The sequence below is a fragment of the Ornithodoros turicata genome, unplaced genomic scaffold, assembly GCF_037126465.1.
Source record: "Ornithodoros turicata isolate Travis unplaced genomic scaffold, ASM3712646v1 ctg00001273.1, whole genome shotgun sequence".
NCBI classification, from domain to species: Eukaryota; Metazoa; Arthropoda; class Arachnida; order Ixodida; family Argasidae; genus Ornithodoros; species Ornithodoros turicata.
The window spans coordinates 59,379-66,073 of record NW_026999531.1 but is presented as its reverse complement, the minus strand read 5'-3'; positions in this window follow the sequence as shown (position 1 = coordinate 66,073).

Sequence of the window (6,695 nt, the reverse complement as noted above, 5' to 3'; positions counted from 1 at the left end):
GACACCACTGAGCAGCGCTCGTGTGACCCGTTCGACCCTCAAAGGCCTGTTGGAGCGTCTACGCGTTAGCCTCGAGAGCGTCAGAGGGATAAATTCTGAATTCCTCTCGAGGGCGACGAACTGGAGGGGGCATATGCAATGATGCTGAGCAAGATCCTTCCTGATCGACTACTGCTGGAACTAATGTGGGGGTGGTGTTCTGTGCAAATAACGAGCACGGGAATGATTTCGCCCTCTTATTTCCTCTTTCCTTGGAATACCAGACCCTCACAAATGCCGACGAAATGACAACATCTAAGACAGCCAAATATTCCGATATGGAAGTCCCCCACCAAAGATGGGGGACTTCACCTCTGACGTCATTTATTTACAATTTTAGTAGTCCGCGCAACGGATGGATGGCGCTGACGGTCTTTATCGAAGCATCATACTGGAGACTCAGTGGCCCATGGGAGTTACGCTACCTGTTTTTGATTGTGGGTATCCGCCTCTGATTAACGGACGTATGTTTGTGTGATAGGAGGAGACGCTCCTATTTCCGATACGTTATTTAAGCAACGGCAGAAGGCAGTTGGAGGCGGAACGTCGCTGCACTGCTTTGGAAAATGTAAGGAAATAAACCACTCTTCTCGTTGTTCAATTGCTCTGTTCGTGTTATTCGGGGTTACGGCGGATCGAATACGGGACCAATCCGGGTTTGTGGGCCGCGGTTCCCAGAAGATTCACATTGCACGCATTGCACGCATTGCGGTATTTGGTTCATATGGCACCGTACCGCGTTCAGTGCATTCTGAGTGAGGTTCGGGAGCTACAACCACGTAAATCGTAATCTCGTAACATCGTTGCTGGCACATTGATGACATACTTTGGACGTCCATTATGATCCACGTGCTGTCGTAGAGAATGTCTTCTCGATGTTTTCATGCCGCATCCACAAGATATATTCATGGACGTCTTCTTTGGAAAGTCACTGATCGTTTTAGCTGTGGAATTATGACAGGAATCTCGTAATGAAGGCGACGGAAACAACGCAACTTTCCACATACCACAGACAGCCGCAACTTTCAACCCTTTTACTAGGACATCACGTCACTGGATACACCCAAAGCTGCATCCCTTCATGTGATGTCCCAGTAAAAGGGGTGAAAGCTGCGGCTGTCTGTGGTATGTGGTTGGGTTATTTGTATTTCTCCTGCCTTCATTATCGGTTTGTACCAACTAGCCAACAGGTCTGACAGACTCATTTATTGTTCAACAAGTATCATTAGTACGCATTTTGGAGCACATATCAGTGTCAGTGCCCATTCACTGCAATGGTAACCAACGCGTACTTTTTAAACACGAGTTACCTCCTGGCAGGATTGTTGGGATATTTCGTTCTTTGCACCAATCAAACATTATTATTATTATTAATACTCATCTGAACTCAAGTGAGTCTAAATTACGGTTTTGCTGCAAAACTGAGCAAACAGAACTAATTTTTATATAGCCATTTCGTTAACGATATCTTCTGGACGACGCATGTGCCATGAAATAATAGTGCCAAATTTCCTCCAAATTGGACCAAAACCATAGGTGAACAAGATCTGAAGCAATGCAGGCCCACACGGCAGGTACACTTACTAGACTAATCGCAATATTACAGCATGAGTTGAATGCAACAGATTATACGTGCCATACCTGAACTTCACATGTAGTTTCAGCATCATTTTCGTAGAATCTGGGGCATTGTTAATTTAAAGCATGTTCTTGCTTGGTGATTTGTGATTTGGAACAAGTTTGAGAAGTATTATTTACAATTCTGGTAATTCTGTTCTTTCTGTTCTCTGCGATGCGTAAACTTGGCATCATCTCGCGGACCACTAAAAAATCTCGGGATCCATCTTGTTTCTTTCGCTTATTCTTCTCCACTGTACTCCCTCTTCTTCAATTTGCATCAGTGGCCTGGAACTGCCTAAATATCACTCATCTCAGCGACGCTTCTCTCTCTCGCTGTTTTTCATCTTCGTCATCTTCGTTGCAGCACATACTACAACTACTACCATATTCTGAACAAACTTGTTATCCCCACATTGTCTCATCGCAGAACGGTTCGTGACTGTCATTTCTTATATAAGCTCATACATTCTATCATTGATTGCCCCAAATTACTATCGAGCATCAACTTCTGATTGCCCTCGCCTTCTCTGAGGTCTCTTGTTTTTTATCCTCACTCTTTTGCAAAGCTTCATCCAAGCAACCGTTTACAACTAATCCTGAACTCCTCGTCACACCATTATCACACTGACATTTTCGCTCATTCTCATGAGTTTCTTACAAGTATTAGTGCCATTGTTTCTGCTTAACTTCGCGTTTCTCTGTTAACCTTGTTGCCTCATTGTATATTTGAATGTTTTTGTCTTTGTTCCTATATAACCCTTGTGGTGCACCAATAAGAAGACCCTAGTGGATGTTTTTGGGCACCTGAACAATAATAAAATTCAGTAAATAAAGTTCAGAAAAGTCATTATCAATAATCCAATTTCTTAATTTAAATATTTTTTCTAGAAAACTTCTCTACGAGACTCAGTAATACCTGCAAGAGTTATTTGGTGGATAAAGCAATGGATAACACATGTATATTACAGTATCATAGTACAGCCCCTTGAACTGACTTAGTCATAGGTAACAGTATGCACGCTACATTCTACAGAACAGTATTTACTCAGAATCATATTCTCTTGAGTCACAGTATCAAACTATGTCTCTTCCACGGATGTGTGAGAGTATGACAAAGGTACTGTAGTAAGTTATGATGGCTTCCTCATAATATAAACGAACAAAACAATGGTAAAACGTGTACTGAAAATCATGCTGAGAAACCCACCAAAGATAATGCTCCCTAGATTAAACTCATAAAAATTCGAAATGATTTTGATAGCTGCTTTGAAGAATAGCTGAATACCACTCATGTACAATGATTCAGTTCGCATCAGTTCTTTTGCTCAAATACACAGTTTTAATGTTCTCCTTGAACCTCCTGGTGCTATACTAGCATCACAGAGAGTAGTAGCTGGGTTTAAAAAGATATATCGGTAGTGCTAGTGGGGTTCAGCTGCAGCCGACTGTCAGGTTGCTCAAATGTAGCTGACCTACCGTACACGCATTCCTCCGAAGTAGGTTCGCTGTGCGCGGCCACTACCTGGAGCGGAGCTAGCACTGAATAATCAGTACCGCTCGAAGACAGAGTACTGGTCTTCAGAAACTGAAACACTGCTGTCCTCCGTTCCAGCTGGAGTGTCAACACGAGCTCCGCTCGTAGATGCAGTTCCGTAGATATCTTTCTCAAAAATGCGAGCCAATGCTCGCTGCATTGGCGTGCTGTTGTATAAATGCGGCGCTTGTCCCTTACTTTTGAAATTTCCAGTCTTCTCGCGGGAAGGAACGTACGAACCCGCAGTACACACATTATAGGTCAGATACACTGGAGCGTGACGCCAACCACCGATCGTGCAGCCAGAAGCGCAGCAAGTAAGTATCGAAACTCAGTTATATTCTATCGTGCTATTCCAAAAACAAACACACGCGAAATGCTTACATTCCTCAAATGCAGGCAGTTGTAGCTCGGAGAAACCAGAAACACACACACAAATAAAAGAGAAAAAAAACGTGAGGCGGCAATTCATGACCATGAAAGGTGAAAGGTGTCGATGCCGGTGCGGCTGATTTGCTAACGCGAGCTTCTTTGCTACTGGCGTGTGTACTGGAACGTGTTTGCTACTTGCGTGATGTTATTAAAATCATGTAAGTATGGCTAGTTTCTACAAAAGCTGTAATTGCACGAGAAGGAGCTGTCTTATTTAAGGGAAAAAAAAGTAATATTCAAGGCGCACGTTACTCCACGTACAGCACGTCCGTATACAGGATGTGCTTTTTCCTTCGATACAGTTTGTCCATTAAAAAAAGGAAAACCAAGGAATCCCGTTTTCACTTTCATGATCTCTGTTGCAGCGGACGTTCTTGGTCGTCTGTTGCTCAGCTGTCCAATAACTAATTACCTAAGAATCACTAACTTTTTAATTGTAAAAGCTATGAAGTTGCCCAGTGAGAACACCTGTTCCTTTCGGTCACCCGATATCGTAGCCATTTTCAGAAACAAAACGCGTTCGATAGACCGTCCGTAAAAAATTCGCGCTATTCGTGCTATTCGAGCTATGGAGGTTAGCTACAGAGGTGGAGGTGAGCTATGGAGGTGGTGGTGGAGAGGTTCACCCTCTCGCATTGGGGGTGATGGAAAGACGCCTCTCTGAACATGCACCATGAACGAAATAAAGAAAAAATGTGTTACTTCTTTTTTTTTTTTTTGCGTACGATCTATCGGACGCTTTTTTGTTCTGAAAACAGCTACGGTATCACATGACCGAAAGGAACAGATGTTCTCATTCGTAAGTTTTATCATTGAAAAGTTACTATTCAGTTAAGTCATTGAAACTATTTTTAGGTAATTTGTCATTCGACGGCTGAGCAGCAGATGGCCAACAACCAGGATCAGGACGCATACCAAGCCCCCTGCCCCTCACTCCTTCCTGCTGCACACAGAAGAGATGATTCTAGAGATGATTATAGAAAGTCAGGATGTCCGTAACCAATAGTTTTTTTTTTATGAAAAACCTGTATCGAAGAAAAAATACACCCTGTATATATTCGGATACATGATTTTTTATTAAAACGATGGCACCACAATTAGCACAGTTAAAAGATATTGTATATTGAATGCGGCTTGGAGGAGCCCAGTGAATGTTAGTGACATACATCCAAACTTGCACTTGAAGGGATATTGGATCGACGTCAGCGCAAGGACATCTTTTGTCCAATGACACGGGAATGCCGGATAGACGTCACCACAAAGACGTCTTTTCGGATACAACATACTGATGTCTTGAAGACGTCCGTGATGGACGGGGACGTCCATTTTGAGACGCCATGGGACCCTTGTGGTTTACTTGTACAGTTACATACTCCTGCAGCGGTGTAGCTAGATATTTACCGGTGCAGTTAAGTTCACAGACATCTGCTTACACAGGCTCTAGTTAAATTTCATTTGAAAAAGAAATGGTTCGTATGCTATTACGTTCGCTCACGGTCCATGAAGCTCATCTGTGCCTAACTCCAAAACCCTACCTATGAATATGACGGGATTATATTCTGGCAGTTTTCTTTAAGGTTTCCTTACATTGAAAAATAACTTTACCGTCATCTCCATCATTGCGCATTGCTTCTGAATGATGCCTTTTGCGTGACAACAGTGCTAGGCACAGAGAGTAGTGTCGTGTGTTTTCTCTCCAGGGAAGTGTTGATGTCAACTGGATTATTTTGAGCATTATTTTGTCGTACTCACTTGGTATGATCTTCCACATCTGGTCAGCGACTAAAAGCACGCCAATTCCAGCTTCACTCCTGCACCTGAGAAGCGATGTTCCTTAGCTAGATTATCTTCCCTTAGAAGAATAATAGTAGTTGTTACCCAGTGGGCATGTCACAAGGTCCTCACAAATGAACGGTGTCTCAATCGATTCCAAAACATTTTCTTCCTTTCCGGTGCCCAATTGAACAAAGCGCCGACGTATTTGTCGTGACATCTGTTGCCCCTGCGGAAACAAGGTTCACTTTTCTGGCAATGCCTTCGCGCACGAGGCTTCTTTGTCTTCCTCCGTCAATGGTTCCCTGAAGTATAGACGGTGGCCATCACTGCTGTGAACGTCTGAAGCAATACGACAGGATCTATCTTGATGTCTTAGTTACTCCCACTCATGTGCGTACTAGTACTGTAGACTTCTTCCGACTTTTTTTTTCCGATTTCGTTTCCACAAAGGTTCACACATAGAGCTTTACCAGCTGCAGTGGCATAGTGGTTAGATGATCGCTTTCCACGCCCAGACTGGGATGTGACACGGGTTTGAACCATGTCGCCGGTTGCGCTGTCTGAGGTTTTCCGGGGTTTTCCGAAAACTTTCCAAACGAGTGTCGGCACAGTTTCAGATGAAATCATACCAGGACGCATACCAACCCCCCTGCCCCTCTCCTTTTTGCTGCCCTCTCTCCATCTGTCCACGTCTCTACGCCGCTCATAACCACAGTCGCTTCGCGGCACTAACAAAGAATAAAAAAAAAGAATCTTGCGTACCTCCCCTGCATGCAGACCAGGAAATTTCCCCCCGCACATTCTTGCACGATGACCACCTTTCTTACAGCAGAAATATTGCTCTTGAGCCGCTAGAATGGTTTCCTTTTCTGCCAGAAGGATCACCGCGTCGCATAGCCCCGTGATGCGTTTGCGATGCGTAGCAGAATGAGCGTTCATTCGCCATTCCATGAGCACTGGTGCAGAGAAGGGACTCTGCCCGTAGTGCCTTGAATCCGCTGTTTGACTCTTCTCTTTCAGTTCAACTCTTCGATTACGCTCGAGGGCCATGCCTTTGACCCCTCCCGTCTCATTGTCCTCATGGGTTCATCGAGTGAACCTGAGAAGTTCCAATGTTTCGACTTCAAGTAGGATAAACTTTCGAATTCCCCTGTCTAATTCGATAGCTCGAACCACCTCTCACCCACTAGTCTCAACTCTACACTTGTCCCGTCTCCGTCGCCCTTCAAACCGGCTGAGCCGAGCGCTTCACTTCTGATGGTAATAATCCACGGCCACCTAAGTGGGCAACGTG